The 27,541-nt window shown below is 44.9% G+C and overlaps 1 protein-coding gene across 5 annotated transcripts in view; it reads right to left on the reverse strand.

Annotated features, from left to right (window-relative positions):
* The window catches only part of TRIM2 (tripartite motif containing 2), a 97,121-nt gene extending 75,530 nt beyond the window's left edge, over positions 1–21,591 (reverse strand). For 2 of the 5 annotated variants that reach the window (XM_079771455.1, XM_079771456.1), the window contains exon 1: positions 6,028–6,653. The gene's annotated coding sequence lies outside the window, so the exon portion shown is untranslated. Of the gene's footprint in view, positions 1–5,828; positions 6,654–21,461 lie in introns of those variants that run through there. The other 3 variants (XM_079771457.1, XM_079771458.1, XM_079771454.1) reach the window with 3 other exon arrangements.
* Between the last annotated feature and the right edge of the window lie 5,950 nt (positions 21,592–27,541).

Genomic DNA, 27,541 nt, shown 5'->3' on the forward strand with positions numbered 1-27,541 from the left:
AAGCCAGCATTCAGCCCATTAGAGTACCTTTTTATCCATTTTCCTTGGGTGACTTCTGATTGGCCATGCTAAATAAGGGGGATCCAAAATGTGTGCTAACAATTCATGAGCAGTTCACTCTTACAATCTCCTTCTTTGTCTAACATGGCAATTATTCAGCCTTTCACAAGTAGAATCTAAGGCATGAGGTTAGTAGAAGCAGCCCTGGACATATGCCGAACAACAAAGAGGAGCCAGCTGCCCCAAATCTGCAAGGAGACAATTCACTCACCAACACCAAGGAGATTACTACCCACTGAGACAGCCTGTGTGCTGCCAAGGCAAACTGTACCTAATCTTGAATTACAAAAAAAGGGGGGGGGGCGGTCAGAACTGACCCTAAACCTTCCCTTCTTTTGATTATCCTGCAAGTTCCTGCCCTTTTTCTTTCCCCTCCTATGCTTCTAGTTCACTATTTTAATTCCTGGCAGAATCATAACTAAGGCAGTCTGCCCAGCAAATAAGATATATGGGCCCCTCCCACTAAGTCCCATAGTCAAGGAGATACAGGCAGCTAACAAGATGCAAATCTAATTCAATGTGGCTAATGCCTTTTTTTTTTTTTTTTAATTCCTAGACAAAGGCCAAGAAAACTCACCCTTCTGGGAGGCTTTATTATACTAGTATAGCTTTGACTACATGTTGAATGTGCAACACTAATTTAAATAAATTGCAAGTAGTCAGAAAAAGAGGCAGTTCTTTGTTTAGTCTGAGCAGCTAGGTTCATGATTAAGGAGACCTGATCTCATCCTCTTCATTAAGGCAAAGCTCGAGGATATCTATCATTTACCCTCTGGACATTTTGGTGCTAGCCCACTTAACTATTGAACACATTATAGGAATAAAGCCAATCAACAAATAGGAGCTTGGGGTTAGGTAGCAAGTGTCACTTTGCCCAGGTCATGTGGAAAGAACCAAGAACACACCTTTCACTACCAAAGGAGGCAAAGCTCAGGTGAAGGGACCATCTTTTTATACTTTTAAATATATTTTTATTGATTTCAGAGAAAGGAAGGGAGAAGGAGAGAGAAACATCAATGATGGGACAGAATCATTGATCAGCTGCCTCCTGTATGCCTCCTCCTGAGGATTGAGCCTGAAGCCCAGGCATATGCCCTGTCCGGGAATCACACCCTGACCTCCTGGTTCATAGGTCAACCATTGGACTCAAGGGACCATCTTGATTCCCTCAGGAAGCTGGTATAGCTGGACAAGGGAAGAGGGTCCTACCATAGTCCCTGACCTGGTTTCCCAGGTGAGGAAGTCAGTGAACAGGTGGAAGGATGCTCACTAATGTTTAAAGATACCCCCCAGGCTTGAAAATTCCTTGAAGGCTTATGTTCTGCCTTTTACGCTATTGTACTTTTTAAGATCATAAAGCAGGGACCTTGAAACATAATATTTGCTCAATAAATCCTGTTGGCTGGCAGACTCAGCTTGAAAAACATCGTTCCTTTCTTCTACCTGGGTGCTATGTCAAATCTCTCTTTTCAGGTGTCTTAAACGGAGAGATTTCATTTTGTTTGCTTTCTGGACCTCAAAATCACGATCCCTGAAGGTCAACAATGAGAGGCCCGAAATGCTAGTCTGGATCCTAATGGGAGATACTCAGCTCAGCAAGACATTGCCTCTCTGGATATTTCCATTGAAATCAATGGCTACATTTAAACGAAAAAAGACATCTTTCAACAGCAGGCATTCTGAAACCTGAGCAACACTTACAATAAGGAGATGGTGATTTACAAGGCGAATCACCTCCCAGAACTGCAGTTGCCTCCAGCACACTTCTACAGATTGCTCTGGATCCAACAGCCTGCACTTCTTAGGCTGAGTCATTTCACTGAAAATGCAGCCACAGCTTCTATTGGAGCACGTTTACACTGTCATGAATTAATAAAGATGCTGGAAGACAAGGTATTCTTGTTTGACTCAGGACACATCCTAATCTTCCTGGCCAGCCCTTCTGCCTAAATAAATTTCACCTAGACATCCAGTGTGTTATAAAAAAGAACATAGTGAAAATTCTAGGGTGAGGATATTTCTGTTCAAGGAATAAGATGAGATTCAAAGTCAGGATATGCAAAAATAACCGTTTTCCATAGGAAGGAACCAGTACTAGTTAGACAAAATGTTTGCCAACAAAAGCTCAGTTTCTGAGGTTGAATTTCCACTAAACTCTCAAAAAAAAAACACATAAAAGCTGCCCGGCCAGTAAATAGTGACTCGGTGCCCTTGGATTGATTCCCCTTCACTTCCCCTCTACTTACTTATCTCAAAGGTTCCACTTGCCAATTCTTCGAACTCCAAGACAAATACTATCCAAACGAAAGACCATTCTCTGCCAGAGAAGATAATAAGCTAAACACACAGATGACTGGCAGGGGCTCTTTCAGACCTGCCAACTAGCAGGTCAGACTTAAGGTCTAACACATGTGAGTATAAGAAATATGTTGGCGATACAGTATGACAGTAACTCAGCCTTGACTCAAGACTTAAGATAACAGTCTCCGAGAGGCTTCTCAACCAGACATTGGGCTTTATTTTCTCATGAAACCCAAAAGGAAAGCCATCATTGTTCCATCTGCATCATTAGCAGCAGCTTCAAAAGCATCCTGCCAGCACCTGCCAACATAAACCTTTAGAGGCTGTTCAAATCAAGCTAAAACTGCCCTTTGGGAATCTGTAACCCAAGATGGATTTGGTGTAAACCATGCAGTGGAGAGGTGAGAAAGGAAGAAAGTTCTGAAATGTTTTCTTCCCAGATTTCAGGATGGCATTTTCAAAGGTTCCTTGTGCATTGCTGGATTACCCTATTGAGTTATCTCCAGTGAACAGGCAAATTCACACCAAGCAGCACTTCGAGAGGTGGTGAGTTACTGCTGCTCAGAAAAGGCCAAATAAACAGATTACTCATGAGACCCAAGGTCAATATCCAGTTTTTTTCCAAAGTAGTCAGTAAACAGAAATTCAAAGGGCGGAATTCAACCAAACGGCAGACCAAAGAAAAGGTCAGAGTGTATGCTGATAATTTTCAAGGAGACTCCCTAACCCATTTAGATTCATATTTTATGAGAAGATCCTTCTGCTTGTGTTTCAATATGAAGCCGAAATAACAAGCTGACCAGACAATCAGGAAACCATGCAAGTCAACATTCAAATGATGATGCAAAAGAAGTAATTCAAGATGTAGGTGCCACATTTAGTTTTGAAAGATACAGTGGAATTTCCAATAGAGGATTTAATAGACATAGAATTTTCCAGGCAAATAAAGGCAGGATTTGGAAAAAAAGTTCTGAGAATACTGATAAGGGGACACTGTCATCTAAACGAACCTTGACACTGAAAGGTACTATCCTAGATTCCACGATCCCAAATAAAGTCATGGTAGGTACCTACATGGGATAGTATGGAAAAGGGGAAAAGAAGAGAGAGGCTACAGGGAAAAGAATAAGAACTGGTGTTAACCCCTTTGTACCCAGGGGGACCTACAGGGGGAACGGATTTGGGGTTCATAGAATGCTTTGAGTTGGACAGGCATTTCATGCTCCAAATCTTCCTGTCTGCCCCCAGCCCTCTATCTGAGTTGTGAGCAGTATGAAGTTTTCAATATGGAGCATGTACTTTTCAGAACACATCAATCAAAAAGAGTCCATATACCAGTCCAGATCGTGACTAAATTATCTCACCATGAAGACATTTCATTAGCTTAGGTGGCCTACCTTGACTCAGCCAAATCTGTATTTAACCAAGGGAGGGGGAAGGGAGGAGGAGTTTTTGTTTGCTTTTAAAAATTCATCTTTAATCGCTGGATGTACCTAAATTTGAAGAAGGGAAGGTAATGTATGTGCGTCATAAAGAGTTCAGTGAAATGTTTTGCATCTTTGGTTAATGTTGTGATAGTCAAAGTGTTCTAAATCATTCCTGCTCTTTTGTTTCTTACAGTTGAATGGCAGGTACTAGGTCTGCCAAGGATGAAGTCAGGTGGAAATCTGAGACTAGAGGTCAAGTAGAACTGGGAGGCAGTGAACGGAGCACAATACCTCCTCCCACCCTTGGGAAAGGAACCCGGAAATGCAGGTTGTCATGCAACAATACCCATAACTATCTAAGTATATAAAAGCCTAAGTGACCGAATGACTGAACGACCAAAGGATCAGTCAACTGGTAGCTATGACGCACACTGACCACCAGGGGCAGACGCTCAACGCAGGAGCTGCCCCCTGGTGGTCAGTGTGCTCCCACAGTAGGAGCATCGCTCAGCCAGAAGCTGGGCTCAAGGCTGGCTGAGTGCAGCTGTGGCAGCACAAGCCTCTCCCGCCTCCGGGCAGCAGGTGCTGGGGGGCCGGGATGAGTGGGAGCAGCTCCGGGGCCCGGCTTGGGCTCCTCCCCAGCCACCTGCAGCTTCATGCACTGCTACATCCCCAGAGGGGTCCTGCACTGCGAGAGGGCGCAGGCCAGGTTAAGGGACCCCACCAGTGCACAAATCTGTGCACTGAGCCTCTAGTATTCTTATAACACTGATGTAAAGGTTAATCTCCATTTTTAGAAGAAAATCGGCTATAAGCTATTTACTGAAAAAAGGCATTGGTGTGTATACTGCCACAGAACCACCACCCTCCCACTTGAAGGACTAACCCAATCTTTGGATGCCTAGAATTCTAAGTGCTCTAAAATTAACTATTAAAAACCCATTTTAACCTAAAGCTGTCTCTGTTTCACAAATTAAGGCTGATGATTTGGCGGGGGGGGGATAGAGGGGGAGAGGATAGAAGGGGTGAAGAAGGAAGCAGTTGCTCTAGGGTTGAACTACAGGGGGAACGGATTTGGGGTTCACAGAATGTTTGAGTCTGACAGGCATTTCATGCTACAAACCTTCCTGCCCACCCCCAGCCCTCTGAGTTGTGAGCAGCATGAAGTTTTCAATTCGGAGCATGTACTTTTCAGAACACATCAATCAAAAAGAGTCCTGAAGCCCTAACTGGTTTGGCTCAGTGGATAGAGCGTCGGCCTGCGGACTCAAGGGTCCCAGGTTCAATTCCAGTCAAGGGCATGTACCTTGGTTGCGGGCACATCCCCAGGAGAGGGTGTGCAGGAGGCAGCTGATCGATGTTGTTTCTCTCTCATCGATGTTTCAAACTCTCTATCCCTCTCCCTTCTTCTCTGTAAGAAAATCAATAAGATATATATATTTAAAAGAGTCCTGAAAAGCCTCAAAAATCCACATCCCCCGCCTCCAATAAGCCAGAACTGTAGTATGAACTTGGGCAGCGAATAAGAGTTGAGGCTAATAGGGAGGAAATCTATTTGAGCAGTTTTAGGGAAATGGCCAAAATTTAAGAAGGGGGAGGGGAGAGGAAATACAGTTTTCAAAAATTATTAAAGCTACTGCTTTAAGATTGCAGAATATCTTTTTTTCCCCCCCTGCCTCCGTGCAAAAGGACGTTAAAAGCTTTACTTCCGAAGCTTTGCGCTATACTATTTAAGGAATGGCCAATGGTTCCCACCCCCGGAGACCTCCGCCGGCCCAGCCTGGGAGCGAGGCAACGTCAAGGTCAAGCCCCACGGACAGCGCCAGCCGCCGCCGCCCCCAGCGCCAGCTCCAGGGTGGCTTCTCCTGCCGAGCCGGGATCCCCGCCAGGATCCGAGCCGGGATCCGGAAGAGCGTCTGCAGGCTCCCCGCACACCTCCGTCCACCCAGACCTTGGCCCGGGGACGGTTCCAGCAGGGCAGGACCGGGCCTGCGGGGGCAGCGGCGCTCAGCCAGCACCACCGCCCGCGCCCTGACTTACTGCGAGACCCGCCAGGGCGCCGCGGTGACTGCCTCGGCCGCTGGGCCCCGCCGGGGCCGGGGTGCGCGCTCACAGCCGGGGCAGAGGACCCAGGCGCTGGCGCCGCTCCTGCCCGCCGCCTCCTCTCCGCAGCCGCAGCCCGGTCTCGCCGTCCCGCGGTGTCCGAAGGTGGCACGGCGGTACCGCCGGCGTTTCTAACCTGAAGTCGGGACTACACACCAGCGGAGGAAAAGCGGCCTCCTGGCTGGGCTCGGAAGGGCCTTATCTCGGAGCCCTCGGTCCCCACGGGGCCCCTGCGTGGTCATTTCCATGCTGCGCTCAGGCCTGGAGCGGAGACATCTGTGTCCCATACGCCAGGAGGCAGGGGCAGGTCCGGGACTGCAGGCTGCCCAGCTCGCGCTCGCTCCCGACCCGGCCTGGCAGCTAATCCCCACAACGCGCGGAAACAACACAACATGCAAGCCGGTGCCCAGTTCCAGAGGGATTCCCAGCGCGATGACTCAAGGCTCCCGCCGCCAGCCTCCGGGAGGGCCGGCCGATCGCAGCCCCGGGCCGCAGGAAAGAAGGGGCTTGGCTCACTGAACGCGCCCTGTAAACACAGATGCAAACTGTCCTTTCAGGGGAAGCGACTTGAGTCTGATGGGGCCCAGAGAGCAGCTAAGGGCCAGCCTTCCTTACAGGCCGGTTCATTATTAAAAGCAATCACAGCTCCTGAATGGGAGAGAGGACAAAATCGCTGCGTTTACTTTCATTCTGGCAAATAGTCAACTACAGCACAACCTGCTCTGAAAATGATGAGACATTTCTATTCCTCAGGGTCTTACTTTTTACGCTAAAATAGTCCCCTCCCCTCTCCTCCCCTCCCCTTCCGTTTCCCTTCCCTCCCTCTCTCTACTCTCTCCCCCTCCCTTCAATGACTTCCTCCCTCCCTCCCTCCCTCCCTCCCTCCCTCCCTCCCTCCCTCCCTCCCTCCCTCCTTCCCTACCTCTCTCTCTCCCTCCCTCCCCCCTTCCTTCCTTCCTTCCTTCCTTCCTTCCTTCCTTCCTTCCTTCCTTCCTTCCTTCCTTCCTTCCTTCCTTCCTTCCAGAAACATTTATGACTAACTCCTATATGTCGTAATAGATTGAGAACAGAAAGTTGGAAAAAACCTGAAGCTTTTACTCTTAAGTGCCTTATTATTGGGGGAGGGTGGTGAGAAGTGGGGAGGAGGACCAACAATTTCAGTGCATTGTGCAATTGCTGCGATAGAGTGTGTGCCCAGAGGGTTACAGGAACATAGAAGCAAGTTTTAAATAATGCTGGAAATCAAGGAAGGCAGCCATTCAGTGGAGGCTGCATTTGAGTTTTGAAACCTGAGCAGACATCAGATAGAAGAGAGAGAGAGAGAGAGAGAGAGAGAGAGAGAGAGAGAGAGAGAGAGAGAGGATCTGAACCACTGAATGGCTGCAGAAAGCAGGTGCAAGGTGCAAAGGTGAAAGATGGCTTATAAAGGGTGGCAAGGAGTCAGACCACACAGGTTTTATCTGCTAAGACTTTTGTTTGGAAGCTATGGGGACACTCGGAAGGATTTTAAGCAGGTGAGTGATTTGATTAAAGCTGTGTTGCAGAAAGATTACTGTGGAAGGCAAATGGAAGGAAGACAGCCTGGGGAGGGAGTGGAGGTGGGGCTGGGATGGACAGGAAAGACTCCAAAGATGTGAAAGAGGTGGGACCTTTAGGATTTGATGCCTGATAACAGGCAGCGGAGTGGGGTTGTAGGCTAACAAACAGCTTCTGACACGGAGAACACTGGGGATGGAGGGTACCATTCACCAAGAGAGAGAAATAAAGGAGGAACAGGTGGGACCAGAGAAACGATGACTTAAGTTTAGACAAGTTGAGCCTGTGATTTTTGTGGGGTATTCAGTGCTAATGTCCCAGCAGGCCAGTCAGTTGGATCTGTAAGGTATTTGGGGCATTATGGGCTAGCTATACAAACTAGGCAGTTGCCCACTTATAAGTAGAAGCAAATACAGGAATAGAGAAAAACTCCCTGAGCTTGCTAGAGCTGTCCTAACAAAGTACCATAAGACGAAGTGGCTTGAACAATAGAAATGTATTGGCTCACCGTTCTGGAGGTTGGATATCCAAGTTTAATGTGTCAACAGGAGGGACATTCTCCCCCTGCCTGCCGCTGGGGAGAGATCTATTCTAGCACACTCTCTTAGCTCCTCGTAGTTCCTTGGCTTGTGGCAACACAACCCCACTCTTCACCTGGCATTCTCCCTGGGTGTCTGTTTAAATTTCCCTTTTTTGTAAGGACATCAATCATATTGGAGTAGGGGCCCATCCTACTGCAGTATGACCTCATTTTAACTAATTCTATCTGCCCTTATTTCCATCTCCTATTGGAAATTTCTCTATATCCATATAAGGTCACATTCTAAGGTAGTGGGGGGTTAGGACTTCAACATGAATTTGGGGGGTGGGGGACACAATTCAACCATAACATTCACAGATTTGCTGTCTCTATGTACTTGCTTATTCTGGACACTTCATATGAATAGAATCATACAGGATGGGCCTTTTGTGTCTGGCTTCTTTCATTTAGCATTTTTTTAAGGTTTAACCATATTGTACTATACATAGCATGAATCAGTACTTCATTCGTTTTTATTGCAGAATAATATTCCATTGTACAGATAGACTACATTTTGCGTATCCATTTCATCAGTTCATAAACATATGCACTGTTTTCATTTTGGGGCTAGTATGAATAATGCTCTGAATATTTGTGTACAGTTTTTTGTGGGGACCTATATTTTCATTTCTCTTGGTTACAACCTAGGAGTAGAATTGCTGGGTCATATGGTAATTCTATACTTAACATTTTGAGCAACTGCCAGACTCTCTTCCAAAGCAGTTACATCATTTTATACTGCCACCAGCGATGTCTGAGGGTTCTCATTTCCTAGTGGGTGTGAAGTGGCATTTCATTGTGGTTTTGATTTGCATTTCTCTAATGACTAATGATGTTGAACATCTTTTCATGTGCTTATTGGCCACTTGGGTATCTTCTTTAAGAAAAGCCACTTTTTTGATGGTGTCATGATAGACTTTAATAAATTCATTAAAAATTTTTTTTTATTGATTTTAGAAACAGGAAGGGGGAGAGAGGGAGAGAGAGAGAGAAACATTGATGTGAGAGAGAAACATCTAACAATTGCCTCCCTCATGCACCCTGACCTGAGATCAAATCCACAACTTGGGTATGTGCCCTGAGTAGGAATCAAACCTGCCACCTTTCAGTGTACAAGGTAATGCTCCAACCAACTGAGCCACACTGGCCAGGGCTTTAATAAATTCCTTTTATGCTCAAACTAACTAGAGTAGCTTCTGTCATCAGTAGCTAAGAACACTGACAGATGCACTGGGTTCTGTTAAATACTATCATTTAAAAATTTTTTTCTATATCAACCTGTCTCATTTCATATCTTTTATTCAATACTAGTGGCTCAGTGCATGGATTTGTACACATTGAAAGGAAATTAATTAGAAGAAATATTTTAATATTGCTATTCACCCTTTCTCTACAATAGATGTGTCAGACATGAAAGAAAATTAGTAAAATCTCTATATATAAAAGGCTAAGCGACCATCCAATAATCCCACTGGTAGCTATGACATGCAATGACCACCAGGGGGCAGACACTCTGACCGGTAGCTATGACACACACTGACCATGAGGGGGCAGACGCTCAACGCAGGAGCTGCTCAGCTGCGGTGACTTGGCAGCGGCAGTTCTCAGGTGACGCACCCTGGAACCAGAGAGGAGGGAGCCCGATTCTGGGGTGCATCACCCGAGAACCGCCCTGGGACCCCTCGGGGGACATCTGAGAGGTTGGTTTCAGCCTGATCCCCACAGGCCAAGCTGAGGGACCCCACCTGCTGGAGGGACCCCGCTCACTCCGCAGATGCCCTTCGAGCCAAGGCGCCACCCCAGGTGCAGCGGGGGAGGGACCACAGGAGGTTGGTTTCAGGATGTGTCCGGCCCTTCTTGCCCAGTCCCGCCCCGCCGGTCACCTTCTAATTAATTTCCTTCCAATGTGCACGAATCCATGCACCGGGGCACTAGTGTATATGAAAATAATATATAAATTGATTAATAAATAAATAATAACATGATATAACAACAACAAAGACATGATATAAAAACAACAAAAACATGCTATGAAAACAACCAAAGTCACAATCAACAATGATAAATCAAAACACATGCGTGCGATTGGAGCCAGCGAGTGCTTTACATGTATCGCGCATGCGCATGTCAGTGTTTATTTTTAAATTGCCAGTGCCCGTCATATGTACTGGCCCGTCAGTCGGTTGGCTGGATGGTCGGATGGACATACGGTTGGTCACTTAGCCTTTTTTATATATAGATTCCTTTAGAATTTTTTTTCCCTAAAGCATTTCCTACTCTATGGAATTCCATCCACATTTCCTGGATGCATACACAAAGTATCAAAGGCCACCACTAATGCAATTATGAGCACAGCTACCAGCAACCCTCCCACTTATTTCCCATCTCTATCCAGTCCTGACCCAGCACCCTGGCCCTCCTGTGCAATGCCCTCCCTCCCCCCAGACTCTTCCCACTCCGCTCCTCCCTTTCCTGTTACATTGTCAGAGCCACGTGAAATCTTACGAGTGAGATCAGTGTCCTATTAAATCTTTGGATCCTTTTTAATCATCAGTGCCCAGGACAAGGCTTTGCAAAAACTTGGCACACAATTAAGTACACATGAAATTGAATTGAATCTTGTGTCCTATTTCTTTAGTTTTCGCTTTTATTCTAAAATAGTATTTATGCAGTCATTGATTTTAAACTTTCCCTCAAATGGCCCTGTTTGGAGGATTAGGGCCTGATATTAGTCTGCAGAGCAAACCTATGCTGTTCAATTTGTAACTGAAAGAATGGAATTCTTTAGGGAATTCATCTCTAGGAGGCTGTGAAATGGTGAAAAAAGGTAGTTTCGCAGGTAAAGTTCTCAATACGCAGAGAGGAGCTAAAAAGCAATATAGGGGCATGGGAGTCTAAGGGGCATGCATTTCCTGGCAGAGTTTTCTGGTGGGTTAGGCTTCAGGACCACCACCGCTCAGTGCTTTGGGCCTGTTTAGTTTTCCTAGGCTTTCTTATCCCGCCTCCTTGCTGCTGTACCTGTGAGACTGAAACTCTTCAGATTAGGAACTACATAAAAGGCCCCCTCAACCCCCGGAAATAGCTGGAAAGAGCCTGCGTTCATTCAGTCACCAACCCACCCACTGTTTACTGAACACACACTTTGTGTAAGGCACCACTCTGGACACAAAGAGGAACAAGTTTCCTTTCCTGCATTAAGGAGCTGGATGACAAATGCCGCAGTCAGGACAAACACAATGAACTATAGTCCCAAGTAGAATGGACTTCCAACAAAAGCAGCATAAAAAACTGTCTTGATGACTCAAGGGGAGCAGAAATTGCCCACTTTTTCAAGTAGTGGGAAAGGCTTTATGGAAAAGGTGGGGAAGGAAAGCTAGGCTTTTGGCTTAGGAACTTACTGGTAGGACCTAAGGCATAACTCCTATTCTCCAGCGACTCCCTAACTAGTTGTGAAGGAAGTCACACTTCCCAGTGGCTGCCATTCAAGACCATGTATGATAAGTTGGACTTGAAAGAGTCGCAGAAAAGTGAGCGATCACTTCCGATGAGACTAACTAGGAACGGCTTTATGGGAGGGTGGACTTGGGTCCTGACTAATGGAAAGGCTTTATTAACATGCATATTGTAGGTAAAAAGCAATTACGTGCTCCAGAAAAATCTGGAAAACCCAATAAAGTATAAAGAATAAAACAGAAACCATCTATAGACCCTATAGATAAATATATTGCCAGATATATATGTTTAATAACTATTTATGGTGTAACTAAATTAATAAATGACATTATCATTTATTGTCTTTATTTTTTCTCGTGCATATTTTTACTATGCACACAATTTTGAAAACTGCTTTTAAAAATACATCATATGCATTTTGAATCTGTAAAACATTTGAAAACATATTATAAACAGCTGAAGAACATTCCATTAATTAAATAACATTTATGCAACCAATTTCCATAGTTCTTACATTTATGTGTTTCTAAATTTCTAATTATTATAAGTCAAACTTAAATGAAATTGCTAATCACAAATCTTTGTCCACACCTCTACAGTCTTAGCATAGATTCCTGTAAATGAAATGGTCACGTCAAGGAGTGTTAACTTTTCCAGGGCTCTCAAGAAAGTAAAACATTGCACAATTACTTTCTAGAGAAGTTGTATCAATTTACATTCCCATTAGCAACGTATTTGAAAATATTAACCTAATAAGGAGAAAATAGTAACTCATTGTTCTTAAGTTTTCTATTTATTTGATCACTAGCGGTGTGGAACATTTTAAATATGATCGTTTCCATCAATATTTCCTTTAAGTTGCTGGTTCATGATCTTTGTCCATTTATCTCTGGAGGACTTGGAGAGAATCTGAAATTCTTTCAGCCAATCTGAGGTCTCCCATAGTTATCACTGTGTGAGCATCCTGCCAGGGTGCGATCTTATTTTTTTTTAAGTTACATTATCATTCATTTCTTTCTCTCTCCCTCTCTCTCCTTCTACCTCCCTCTCTCCTTCTCTCGTCTTTCACTCTCCCTCTCACCCTTCTTTTATTTTTTTTTCTCTCTCTCTCTCCACCTCTCCCTTCTCTCATTCTCTCTCTCTTTCTCTTTGCCACAATGTGGCCCCTAAACACAGCCAACTACTTCATCTGGTGCTCAGAGAAACTATGGTCTGTTGCAACACTGGAGAGAGAACTGGTTATTAGAATTATTGAAAGGCAGTATTTCCAGATGGTCGGGGGCCATGTAGTCCCTGTGAGTCTCTTCCTAAGGGCTGCTTTCAGAACCCGACCTCCTCCTGTGCTGCGCCATGCAATGCCAGTGCTCCCCTATGGACTCCCTGAGTCTCAGCTGAAGTGCTTTCCCGCTTCCGTGGGGTCTGCTCCTGCTGAGGCTGGTGTGGCCTTTTCTACACCCTCCCCAGTCCAAACCCGGCCTGTCTCTGATAGGAAGCTCCAAAGGTGGCCGTGGATGGTGGCCCTCTTCCTCTGAATGCCACAGCACTTCGTAGTTCACTTACAGCCTCCCAGTCTCCCAGGAATTCTGGTCATGGGTGCAGGGCACGCCTCTCCCTCATTACTGCATAACCTCTTTGAGGCGTCTGCATGACTGGGTCTATGTCTTCTTCTTTTTTTTTTTTTTTTTTTATTGAGGTATTATATGTGTACATATCTTACCATTACCCCCCCCCCCACCCCACACCCACACATGCCCTCACCCCCCAGAGTTTTGCGTCCATTGTTTATGCTTATATGCATGCATACAAGTCCTTCGTTTGATTTCTTATCTACCCCCCCCCCCCCCACCGGTCTATGTCTTCTTTATGTCTGGATTCCCATAACACAGTTAATAGAAATCCAAAAATGTTTTACAAATTAAAAAATAAAATGTTATTTAATAGAAACACTAGGGGGTGGGGTCAAGCTACTTTGAAAGGGTAAATAAAGTTTAATTTTAATTGTACATCAGCCCCTCCCCCCCATCCACATTTTTGGCTACCCACAGTCAATCATAGTCCGAAAATATTAAATGGAAAATTTCACCTCACTTCATCTCACCATGCAGGCATTGCATCATCTCATGTTATCACAACATGAAGAGCGAGTACAGTACAATAGATATTTTGAGAGAGAGAGAGTGCATTCACATAAGTTTTATTATAGTATATTGCTGTAATTGTTCTATTTTATTCTTTGTTATTGTTGTTAATCTCTTACTGTGACTAAATTATAAATTAAACTTTATCATAGGTATGCCTGTATAGGAAAAAGCAGAGTATATGTAGGTTCGGTACTATTCAGATTTAGCACCCACTGGGGGTCTTGGAACATATTCCTTGTGGATAAAGGGGATAAAGGGGAACTACTGCATTGGTTGTGGTAATGTTATGGACTGAACTGTGTTTTCTCCTCCATTTGATATGTTGAAACCCTGACTCCCATGTTAGAAATATTTGGAGACAGGGCTTCCAGAAAAGTAACACAGGTTAAATGAGGTCATCAGGGTGGGGACCTAGTCCAATAGGATTAGTACCCTTACAAGAAGAGGAAGGCACGCCAGAGTGTTCGCTCTCCTCATCTGCATGCCAGTGAAGAGGCCACTGAAGACATAGCGAGAAGGCACTGTCTGCCAACCAGAAAGAGAGCTCTCATCAGAACCCAACCATGCAGGCACCGTGACCTTGGACTTCCAGCCTTCAGAACCACAAGAAAATAAATTGCTGTTGTTTAAGCCAACAAGTCTGTGGTATTTTTATGGCAGCCTGTGCTGACTAATTCAGTGGTAACGGTAAGATGTTAGGTAGAAATGGAAGAAAGTCCATCTAAACAAAAGAACATGAATACCTCAATCAAAGAACTCACAGAATCTCAGGTTGGGCCTTTAGGGGGCGGCAATAAAGGAAGAATTAGGAAACATGCCTCCTTTTGTCTCCTCATAAAAAGCACAAGATGCCCTCTTATTCCACAGCTGCTATAAGTCCTCTGTGGTAGAAGAATTACAACTGGAATCCAGGGACTCAGAAACTGAATTGGGGTTAAAGAATTAATTTTAGATCAAATGTAAAGTCAGCAGAGGCAAAAAAAAGCACCAAAATAGTATTTCAAAACCATTGGGAGGTTGATGAGAAACTGCTGCTGACTTCCATTAGACTAAGAGCAGACTTTATTATGTTTCTTGGAATGATGATCTGTGATCACCCCAGGCTGATGCATTAGCCATGGAAAGACGCTCCTGAGCCTCCAGGGACGTCACTCAGGAGAGGCATCAGGCCACATCACAGAACCGTGCGCAGCTTCAAAACCAAATGCTGAGGAAGAGCACATGAGAAAGCCAAGAGAGAAAGAGAACGGCGCTCTGGTTCTCAAGTCCTTGCCAAAAACGCAGTCATCCTAACTCTACATATTTTAAATGAGTGTCATGCTTTGGTCCAAGGAAGGTTTTTTTTTGTTTGAAACTTCAAAAGAACAACAATCAAAACAAGCAAAGGACAGTTTTTAAAAAAGAACTGTATTTCTTAGAACTATTGTGATTTAATGTCTTTTCAATTCCTCAATTAGAGATGGGAAAAAAAAGGGACCGTGAAAATGTTTCTTTCAAAATCTCCTTTCATCCAACATGTGGAGAAAATATGGTGGCAAGTGAGTCATTTTCTTATTCTACACAACACATTTCAATGTATCCTGTGCTTAACTTCCAAAATATATATATACCAGTCATATATTTAAAAAACAACAAAGTTAATAAGTATAAATAACAGACAGAAAAGTGCACGAGGCCTAGGGCAACAGTTTGCCGAATTACCCCAAAGAAAACACACTAGAACACCATCCAGAGATAGACCATTGCCAGCATCCCAGGTGCCCCCGCCCAAATGTAGTTTCAATGAGATATATTTTGTCATAAAAAGAATATTATTAATGGTAGTAAGTGCCCAGATTAGCCCACAGAAGCAAAAGGGCTAATGGATACATTGCCCAGGGGTTAGAGGGCATCTCCATTTAACAGGGGCTTCTCTCACTTTTAGGTTCCTTAGTCAACTGCACCGTGCTCACGGGATACAAATCAGCATAACCATCCAGTGTTACTGGCAAGTCATTTTGTCGTATGTATCCAGCGCCTTACAAAATTTCTTTATCTTATGCCTTAGTCATTCCAGCTTAAACATCTTCCCCCAAAGCAGGATCAGCGATGTGGTCGCGGATATACATGTAGACGGCACCTAAGAACAGCGGCTCCGGCATGGCTCTGCCACCTCTTCCTTGTGCACTCCGGGGCAAAACGTTTGGCCAACCTCTCTGTGCCTTGGTTTCCTCATCTGCTAAATGGCTGTACAAAGCGTAAGTTGGTCATAAGGCACAAAGAACCCGAAATGGTGCCTGTGACACAGTTAGCAATTCAACGAATTGTTAATTATTAGCTATTACTACAAAACATTCACCACTGTATTATTTATAATAGGAAACATTTAAAAAGAAGTTAAATGATCAGAAATAGGGGGATGAATATGTATACTCTTGTGCATCCTACCAAAGAATGTAATGCATCCCTGTGGGTATCACACAGTGGTTGGAAAATGCAGGCTCTGGCCCTGGCTGGGTGGCTCAGTTGGTTGGAGCATCATCCTGTGCACCAAAAAGGTTGTACGTCAGGGCACATACCTAGGTGGTGGGTTTGATCCCCGGTTGGGGCGCATATGGGAGGCAATCGATATTCTCTTTCACATCATTGCTTCTCTCTCTCTCTCTCTCTCTCTCTCTCTCTCTCTCTCTCTCTCTCTCCTTTCCTCTCTCTCTAAAAATCAATAGAAACATACCCTTGGGTGAGGATTTTTTTTAAAAAGGCGGGGGGGAGGGGGGGGGGGGAAGCCCAGCCAGCATGGCTCAGTGGCTGAGTGTCGACCTATAAACCAGGAGATCATGGTTCAGTTCCTGGTCAGGGCACATGGCCAGTGTGGGGCGTGCAAGAGGCAGCCAGTCATTGATTCTTTCTCATCACTGATGTTTCTATCTCTCTCTCCTTCTCTGAAATCAATAAAATATATTTTTAAAAAGGGGGGGGGGTGGCTCTGGAGCCTGCATGCTAGCCGACCCTGGCCAGCTGTGTCACCTTGGACATTTTTTTTAACTCTCTAATCTGACTATCAGTTTCCTCACTGAGAATAGAGAATCATAGTACCTATCTGGAAGGGAGAGCCTGCTCATATAAATGAAGCACTTAGAACAGTTCCTGGCAAACAGTTGGTGTTTCAGTGCTGCAGCCTGATGGTCACACGAAGCTTCCCAGTCAAAGGCTGAGAGTGTGCATGCCCTGGGAGAAGGCGAAGGAACAAAACCTAAATTCCCCTTGGAATCCATAGAGGTAATTACGGACACAAGCCTAGGCCTGGATGCTCCGTGCACAATCGCCTTATGAAGGAACTGGAAAGAGTCGCTCTGCGGGCAGCACCAGAACGAATTGCTTTGATTTAAACGGAAAATGAAAGGCCCCCAAACAAAATCTCCCATCACAGCAACAAACAAGTCTTGGCAGAGAAAGGAGCTGGGACAGTTTTCCCGGATCACCAATCCCCATCCACTTCCCAGCCTGCTGCCCTCTCCACCCCTCCCCCCTTGTGCTTTTCAGAGACTAAGAAACAGGAAATGGAGGAGCTCGATTTTCATCCACTTGGGGGAGGAGATGTACAGTAACAGCTTCCACAGCAGGAACTGGGAGCTGCTCTGATGTGACCCCCACCCCATGCCGGAAGCTCCGGTGGGGGTGCAGACACAGGCTAGAGACGGGGTCTCCATTCTCAAGGAGCAGGAACCCAGCTGGCATTGGGATGTGTCTCTGACCCCAATTCCAGGAAAGGACAAGGATCAGCGGCCACCAGGCCCTTTGTCCAGCCAGCCCTATCCCACCCCGACCGCAGGTCCTTCACTGTCCACAGGGCCCCTCTCCCACGGACCCTGCTCCTAAAAAGCCACAGCCAGAAGAACTGGGGGCACCCCCAGGTCTGTGTGCAGGTGGCACTGAGGAGCCCAGTCGCCTGGCCTGTGAGAAAAAGGCAGCCTCACAAGGGAGGCCCCCATTCCCTGACTACCCTCACAGCCCTGGGGCGGGCTGGCAGCTGCCTCTGCCCCCTCCCAGCCCAGCACTGACAGCTCAGACAATGGCGCCCTGGATTCATCGCATGTGCCGAGTGTGGGAAGAGAGCTGCCGTTTTCAGGCCTTGTCACTATCTTTCCTCGCCACAGTTCCAACAAGGCGTCCGGGGCTTGGAGGTCGCTGCTGCCTTACAGGAGTCTTCCTACATTCTTTTCGCAATGAACCGACATTAATTAGTATTTCTGCTGTCCCCTCCACAGTGTGCCCAGAACACAGGGAGTATTCAGAAGACACAATACCTACCCTCGCTGAGGGCTTATTTAAAGGGGCCACGTTTTTAAGAAATCACTGATTGTTGCTGTGGTGTTTTTTTTTTTTAATTGTGTGTGTGTGTGTGTGTGTGTGTGTGTGTGTTAAAAGTGCTCTTAAGAAAATAGAGTCATCGAGTTAGGGGCACTGGTCAAGAATCCTACATCCTGAGAGCCTTAGCTGTCGTTTTTGGTCCCCAGTGATCTGTGAAGGGGTTTCTGGCTGTTCCTGGAAATGTGATTATTGCCTGGGAAGCATTTGCCGGCCATGGAGGGAGCCGGCCTCGTAGATTCCATCGGACTTCTGCCATAGACAGAGGCCCCTCAGCAACATTTTGCTTAAAGCTCCTGTATTTAAAGTTAACCACCCCCCCACCCCCCACCCGCCGCATGTTGCACAGGAATACCTTGGAAAACTCCACCGATTTGAAACTGTCCTGGAAAGCACACAAGTGCTCTTTGTGGTGCATAGTTCTGAGGTCAGGTTACAGCTCCCAAGTCCAGTTTAAACGCGGCTGTGCCCTCTGGGAAGAGCAGGGAAGACTGACGGAGGAAAAGTGCCCAGTGAGAACACCATCCTCCAGGGCCCTGGTGGGAGCTCGGTTAGGATGGCTTTAGCTCATTAACACATCAAAGAACACAGGGTGGAGGCTGCCTGCCCTGCCAAGGTTTATCGGGTTGATACCAGGCTTTGAGGGTGCTACAGATTTAAACATCTCCCTCCTGAACACCCCTTAAGGACAGATAGCATTTCCCAAGTTAGTTCCAGGGACTGGTGTGAAGAAGCGTATCTGCTATTTGCCAAGTTAGAGGTTGGCCCTTTGGCTTCTTGCGGTTTCTAGAGTCAACTGGTTGAGACATTTCACTGAAGTTCTGTTTGCACAACAGCTGCAAAATGTGAAATGTGCCATTCCCTCAGCACCAGCTCGTCAGGTGTGGTACCAGCAGACGCAGGCTGAGAGTGGGGGAATACACCCGGTGGTTAAAGACCCACCTACCAGGAAAAGCTCTCCTAGGAAGGCTGAAAAGGACTGCAGGTGTGGTAAGGGGTAGTGTTCCCAGCAGGTGCAGCTTTCCCAGCAGGTGCAGCTGGAGGTGACATGATGCTGATCTAAATGGCCCCCAGGGGGCTCCCCAGGGGATGCAACCCCAGTCTACGGTTCTGATTCACTTCCATCTTTTTTGATGAGTCACCATATAGCAGGGCCAGGAGCCAAAGGCCTCCCCTCAGTTGTCCCTTCCTGGCATTGGGCTCACTGGGGCAAGGCTGTTACTCGTTGGCACTATCACCCATTTCAGGGAAGGGGTTCTTGGCGTTCCTTCTCAGTTGTCAATTGTCTTTCTGCAAGAGGTCATATTTTGGTGGCAGTGTCTAGCTGGATTCTTGAAAATCTATCCATATGAATGCTAACTCTAATCCCCAGGAAATCCTCATCTCATAACACACCGTTAGGCACTGGACACCTTCCTAATGATTCACATTTCAGGTCACTTACTAGCTGTGTGATTTTGTGCAAGTTACTTCACCTCTCTGTGCCCCAGCTCTTTTCTCTGTAAAATGGGGACAATAATTGCACTTACTTCAAAGGGGTTAGTGAGGACTCCCTGAGATAACACAGGTAAAGGCCTGGCACCCAATAGGCGCTCAATAAATGATAGCTATTATTACCATTTGTACTTGTCATCGTCATAGCATTCCATCCATCCATGCTTGTTTCTTTGGCTTAATAAGCCAAGGAGAACAATCCTCAGTATTTAAAAGCTCTAGGAGAATATTACTTTTTATTGTAAATCTCCTATTGCAGCATTAGTTTATGTAAATTCTGTACCTGAAAATATACTGTAATGTCTGAAATTCCAGGAGCCTGGCGTGCCCACCATTCTGTAAAAGAAGCTAGGCAAGAGTTGTCTTTGTGTCTTGGGGTCTCCTGGCATTCACCCCATCTTCTTGGTCACCAGGCTTCCTGTTTCTTCTTCCTCATCTTGCCAACACCTGGGGGTGGGTGTTGGTGGGAATGTGAGAATGTGCTGACAGGAAAAAGCACAGGATTTGTGAGACCTGAGGGAGGGTGGGATGATGCACATCTCTATGCCCGTGCTGAGCATCTCCTCCCCTTCTCCGGGGCTCTCAGGCCACTGAAGGGGACCTTGGGCTCACCTAGAGACCCCCTGGCGCTCTCACACACTGCGCCGAAACATTCGTGTTGCTTTCAGTTGGTTAGAACGTCATCCGATACACCAAGGTTGTGGGTTCGATCCCCATTTAGGACATATATAAGAATCAACCAATGAATGCATAAATAAGTGGAACAGCAAATTGATGTTTCTCTCTCTCTCCCTGCCTCTCTCATAAATAAATAAATAATCAATCTTTGAATCTGATTTAATTCTTCCCAACATGTATTGGCTTTAAACATGCTGTCCCTAGATAATACAGACAAATTATGGGGTTTAGGGGAGGAGGGGAAATGTATAAGACCCTACAAGTATTAAAGTCCCATGGTTCACTTTTAGCTTCCTCTCAACATTAAACTACACCTCTTCATCCCTATCAAATACAGACTGTGGTTTCATCGATTTTATACCACGAGGCTCATCGGAAAGGAAAGGACAAAATTCTCTGATCCGAGCTGCCAGTGGGCGATTTTCTGTTCAGCAGGAGGCAGGAATTCCCAAAGCAATTCCCAGGGCTTTCGCTGCTCCATCCCCTCCCCAGGCCCCCTTTGTGGCCCAAATGACAGCACACCCCTCCCTTGCTTTGAGTGTCCCTGGCACTAGAAGAGGCGTCGTACTGGGGCCAAATGGGGCACGAGGATAAATCAGGCCCCAAAGGTCTGCGGAACAGTTTCCAGCCCTCCCTCATTTACAGAAACCAGAACGAAACCACACTCGGGCTGGCTGAGTGCATTTCGGGTTTCACCCCATTTCACAGGGTGTCCTCTCGGATGGTCAAGGACAAAAGCTCTAATCGCCCGGGGCTGTTCCTTCATTCCGGAGCCCCGCCGCAGGCGGCCGGCGGTAATGCCCTTTGAGCCCTTTTATGGGGCAGTAAAACTTTACAGCCCGCCAGCTCTAAACCGTCCCCACGTTTCTGAACAGAACGATTTATGACACACAAGACTAGTTCCATTTGCCCTTTGAAAATATCAGCGGATATGAGACCCTTTGCAAGGAGGTCTACCGGGCTCCATGGGCTCCCAGCTGGCTTAGGGAACCACGCAGAGGCCGGGCACGGCTCCTGCCTGGGCACCGTCACCTTGGAAAAGAAAACAGCCCCTGATTGTCACCACATCACTGAAGGAGCCGGGAGCCCTGCCTCTTCCATGTTGTTTTAGTATCAAGCCCGGCACCAGATTGTGTCTCTCTCCCAAACTTTTTGCTTCCCTGCTCCCTTCTTGCCTAGGTTGACTGGAGATCACCGTGAACTCTGTCAGTAAATCCTAGAGAACGGACCTCCTTCTGTCTTCCGCAGGAAAAAAAATTACAACCAGGAAAAGCCAGCAACTCCATCCAAACTCCTCACAGTGCCCTCCGAGGATGAGGCAGCGCCCAGAAGCCTCCTTACCTGTGCTCCATAGCGGCCACTCCCGGGCCCCAGAGTCCGGCCCCAGGCTCCTCGGCTGTGGGGACGCAGCTCTCTGCAGCCCACGGACAATTGGGCCCATTATAGTCGTGTGGCTGCCGAGTTAAAGAGTAGCCCTTACAAAAATATCAACAGCTTGTGAGCACCAGCCAAAGGGGCGGGGCCACAGCCTCAGGGACAAAGGGAACCAATGATCAGCCTCCTTAGGCTCTGTTGGCTTAAGATATTGTGTTTCTTTCTGAAGTAAGGGAAAGGGAGACTTGGGGGGGGCGGGGGGGAGGGCGCGCAAAAAGGAAGGGCCAGATCCTTACCTGTGTGGCCCAGCCCCATGAAAAGGGGCCCAAATGGAAAACTTGGAATCACTGCCTGCCGAAGATCAATTTCAAGGCGTTTGAATGCCTCCCACATAATAATATATATTTTCAAAGCCGCGGACATGTGTGTTGTATTAGCCACTTTTGGTCTTCTGGGGTTGATAAACATAGTGTTCATTGAGGCACAAAGGACTTCTTCAATCAAAGTACAAAATCAAGGAAGATGCTTTTAGGACACGCTTGTTTTGTTGACCATAATATCTGAGGAGAGGCACTCACCACATCTACAGAGAAAATGCTTGATTTGATTGGAACACCTTCCAAACCCAGGGAAATGGGCTTATTTTATTCCCCAAACACAAGTGGCTCATGTTCATTTTTTCAAAGCTCGCTTAACCTGACCATACATATGCACACACAGCTGGAGTCAGGTCAGTGTTATCTGGAAGAAGAGGCCCATAGTCCTGGCTTTTTTCTCTCTCCTGAACTTAACTAAGTTCTGCTTTGAAAGCTGCTGTGCCAGCTTAACCTTTCAATGGCCCATGATAATAACCATGAATCAGAAAATAAACTGTGGCTTTTTTTTTCCTTTATATGATTCCTAAATAATCCACTGAAGTAAAAACAAAGTTAAGAGCTATTTGGTTGATTTGTGGCATTGCATAAATGACAGGTATACAGACTTTGAGAAAAGCATGGTCATTACAATTTGAAATGGTCTCATTATTTATAAAGGGAAGCACAGTAGCCCTGGGGGCGGGGTGCAGGGTGGAGGGGGTCAAAGGGGACATCTTTAATACTTTCAACTGTGGACGAAAGGGGCCACCTGCTAACCTGACAAGCTCAGGGAAGGCCTGCATGGCAGTCTTGCAAACTCAGACTTAATGGAACCACAAAGGATGGTCTGAAATTAAACTTTAACTAAAAGCAGTTATGGTGGGTAGTTATGTCCTGGTCAACCTTCACCTTAACTGAGCCTATCTGTCTTTTGCGTCTATAATAACATACCCTTGAAATGTCTGGGTAACTTGTAACTTCCCTTTTTCTGGACCCCTTGGGGCACACACAACCTACTGTACTGGATGCCAGGACAGATACCACAAATTCCTTCATTATTTCATTATTATCATGTTAATTGTTCCTGCACCCACCTAAGTATGTGTCTATCATTTTACTTTTTATCCAATCCCAGGAGTCTCCCCCCACTCCCACTTTGCTTTCTCCCGCCTCTCTAGTCTATCACCAATAGATTTCATGTAACCCACCTACGTCCCTATGTATAAATACAGATGTAACATGCCATTCTCCGGAGCATTATCTCAATTTATTGAGGTTCTGCTTCCTGGCATATGTCGAAAGTTTGGCTCACATAAACTCACAAAAATTCTTTACAGGTTTCAATGTTTTTTTAAGTTAACACAACAATAAAGATAAATTTAAAAAAAAAAAAAGGAAGCACAGCAGCTTTGAAATTAACTAGCAGAGGAAAAGTATTAAAATATACTTACTTTCCACAAACTCTGTATCAAGTTCTACTGACATTGAATATAAAATCAATAGCCCAAGACTTTGTCCTTTCTAATCTATGTTAGTTTTAAAACACTTATGATTTTGCCACTGATGTTTGATTTGTATTAAAGTAAGATTCCTCTGACAGCTCTTCCAATTGAGGTTGCAAAGGAGCTGTAACATCTGTACTTGCAGCCCTGGCCCAGTAGCTCAGTTGGGTAGAGCATCATCCTGATATGCCAAGGTTGCGGGTTTGATCCCAGTCAGGACACATACAAGACCCAACCAATGAATGCATAAATAAGTGGAACAACAAATTGATGCTTCTCTCTCCATCCCTTCCTTTCTATCTCTCTCTAAAATAATTAATAATAATAATAGTAATAATGTAAAGGTTACCTTCTGGAAAAGGTTTCATAAAGTGTTAAGATCCTGTCATTTAAAAAAAAAGCTTCGAGACACCAAATGCATGAACAACCGAAGAAAAAAATAGGTAAATTGAACTTCATCAAAATTAAAGACTTTTGTGCAGCAAAGGACATTATCAAGTAAGTGAAAAGATAACCTACAGAATAGGAGAAATATTTGCAAATCATGTATCCGATATCACTCTAGTTTCCAGAATATATAAAGAACTCTTGTAAGTCAACACCAAAGAGACAAACAGCCCAATTTTAAAATGAACAAAGGTCCTGAATAGACATTTCTCCAAAAATGATATACAAATGATCAACAAAAACATGAAAAAAATGCTCAATATCATTAGTCATTTAGGAAAATGCAAATCAAAACACAATGAGGTACCACCTCACAACCACTAGAATAGCTATATTAAAAAACAGAAAACAGAAAAAAAAAGTGTTGAGGAGGATGAGGAGAAACAGGAACGCTTATACAGCTACTGTGGAAAACAGTTCTGCAGTTCTTGAAAAAGTCAAACATAGAAGTAGCATATGACCCAGTAATTCCATTCCTGAATATAAACCCCAAAGAATTGAAAATAGGCACTCAGACAAACACATGTATATTCATGTTCATAGTGGCATCATTCACTACGGACAAAAGATGAAAACAACATAAATGTCCATCAACAGAATAATAAACAATCGAATAGTATTCAACCATAAAAAGGAATAAAGTACTGAAATATATTACAACATGGTTGAACCTCAAAAACATTATCCTGCCCTAGCCGGCTTGGCTCAGTGGATAGAGCATCAGCCTGTGGACTGAAGGGTCCCAGGTTCAATTCCAGCCAAGGGCACATGCCTGGGTTGCGGTTGCGGGCTCAATCCCCAGTAGGGGGCGTGCAGGAGGCAGCCAATCAATGATTCTCTCTCGTCGTTGATGTTTCTCTCTCTCCTTCTCCCTTCCTCTCTGAAATCAATAAAGAAATATATTTAAAAAAAAACAAACACAACACATTATGCTAAGCAAAAGAAGCCAGGCACAATAGGTCACATGTTATATTATTCCATTTATATGAAAATATCCAGAATAGACAAATCTGCAGAGACAGAATGCAGATTGGTGGTTGCCATGGACTGGAGGGAGGAGGACAGATGGGAGAAACTGCTTAATGGATGCAGGGCTTTATTTTGGAACTAGATAGAGGTGGTGATTGTGTAACATTGAGAATGTTATATGCTACTGAATTGTTCACTTTAAAATGGTTAATTTTATGGTGTGTTTCTTTTAAGCTGCAATACTTTCTGGGATAAACAGGAGCCTTCTTGAAGATTAAAAAGAAAAGATTTATTCAATTCATTCATTCATTCATTCATTCACACAGTATTTATGCATTGTTCGACATCTATTAAGTGCCAGATACCTTGGGGCCCACTTGTACCCCATCCTCTATCAAAGGTGAGAAAGAACAGGACCATCTAGTGGAGAAAGAAAGTGACAAGCAGGGGGAGAGAGTTAATGTTTGGTAACTGGCTGTACACACTAGGTCATCTCATGCTTGATCACATTTACTATTCAAAACCACTTGGAGTGGTGGCGGTAGGAATCATTATTCTCATTTTATAGATTCGGAAACTGAGGACCAGAGAGATTAACTTCCCTGAGTCACCCAGCTTGTGAGTAACGAAGCCAAGGTCTTTCTATTCTACTATGCTACTCCCTGAGCAAAGGCATGTGGAGAACCGAACGCATTGGGGAAAATATGTTTTCCAATGCAAAAGGAAAAATAAATAAGTGTATTAAGAAGCATCTTAGATGTCAAAAAGAGCAGTGTGGCTCTCTTTCTAGTGGGATGAGGAAATGAACCAGAAAAAGACCATCATGAACTGTCAAACTTTTACTCAGTTTCATTTTCAGAAAACAGCCATAGAACTTTAGAAAATGAGGGATTTTTCTAAGTAATCTGAACAGATACTCTCATTTTTCAGATGGGAAATTTGATACCATGCAAAAAAATTAAGTGACATGCCCAGAGATATATAGTAAGACTAGAGGCCTGGTGCATGGATTCGTGCACCACTGCGGTCCCTTGGCCTGACCTGCAGGGATCGGACCAAAACCGGCTCTCTGATGTCCCCTGAGGGGTCCCAGATTGCGAGAGGGCAGTTCTCGGGTGACACACCCCATAATCGGGCTCCCTCCCCTCTGGTTCCGGGTGCGTCACCCAAGAACCTCTGCTGCCAAGTGACCACAGCTCAGCAGCTCATGTGTTGAGCGTCTATCCCCTGGTGGTCAGTGTGCGCCATAGCTGCTGGCCGATAGGCCGGTTGCTTAGGCTTTTATATATACACTGAGTGGCCAGATTATTATGATCTCTGAATGCATACTAATCTGGCCACTCAGTGTATATCCTATATAATAAAAGGCTAATATGCAAATTGTCCCCTCAACCAGCAGTTTGAGCAGCAGGCAGGTCAGCCAACTGCCCATGTCCCCTCCCCCTGGCCAGGCTGGCCAGACCCTACCCAGGCATGAATTCCTGCACCGGGCCTCTAATATATATATACTGAGTGGCCAGATTATTATGCGTTCAGAGATCATAATAATCTGGCCACTCAGTGTATAGATAGTAGCAGAACCAGGAGTGGGGTTCAAGTCTCTTAACTCCTAGTCCAGGGTTCTTTTCACAATGCCATACACAAAAAATTAAGAAACCAATCCCAGAACTCAAATTCTCTCCCTCTGCAGAGTATCAGTAGATGTAATTTCTACTCTCTATAAACTCTGAGTGTAATGATCTACAGAATATTGGACATTCTAAGTGAGTTTTCTATTTCTTTAATCATATGTCTTGTGTAAAAACCAATAAAGAAAGAGATTCACAGATTGTAATCTGAAAAGGACTACATTTGATTTCAGTTCATTTTAACATAGGTAAGCCTCTTAGAAAGTTGGAATAGGAAATGAGCTGAGAACAAGGAGGAGGCGGAGGCTTTGGAAACATAGAAAAAAGACTTTGCCAGGAATTTCATCAAGAAAGCACGACTGTGTAGGACTGATGAAACTCTCTGGGAAAGCCGTTCCACGCATCCCCGAGGCCTCTTTCTTTCCTGACCCTCCTATCTGTAGGCTTTGGCGCACTGCTGCTATTAAAAATAATACACAAAATAATTACAGAGGGAGATGTAAAATTTTTTTTAAAAGATGGGGAGATGACATCATTACTTTCTAAATTTCAAACCACTAGGTTATGCAATTCAGAAAATTGCTATTTGCCCTTTGAGAATGCTCATCATCCAATTAAAATTTTACCTTTGATCCGAAACGGCCACCTCTTAGTCATCCACCTTGGCAACCTGAGGCTTCAATTACCCATCAGCAGAGCTGTATCCAACCCTTCTAAAGAGCTGAAGCAACAATGAACTGACTTAGTTCAACATCCCACAGTGTACTTACTACAAACCCCTGATTACCAGCATCCAAAACACTGTATTGAAGGTAAAATATTAAATTGTTTACTCACATTTTTTAAAAAAATGATAAACACATAATATTAGATTCTCATGTTAAGAGATCATGTGGTTAATTGAATTGGTTAAAGTCACAACAGAGTCCCATTGAATAATATATGGATGAATGGTCAGACCCCTTAAGTCTTCTCAGATGATTCTAGAAATTACAAATTTCTAAGCCTGAATCATTTATTTTTTAAAATCCTTTACTTTTTTTTTCTTTTAAGGGAATAAAAGGGATGTATAGGCAACACGGCTTAATAAAAAGAAGCTGAAGATTTAACCATCAGTGGCATTGAAGAACTGTGTCGATAGGTGG

This window comes from Cnephaeus nilssonii (genome assembly GCF_951640355.1).
Source record: "Cnephaeus nilssonii genome assembly, chromosome: 5".
NCBI classification, from domain to species: domain Eukaryota; kingdom Metazoa; phylum Chordata; class Mammalia; order Chiroptera; family Vespertilionidae; genus Cnephaeus; species Cnephaeus nilssonii.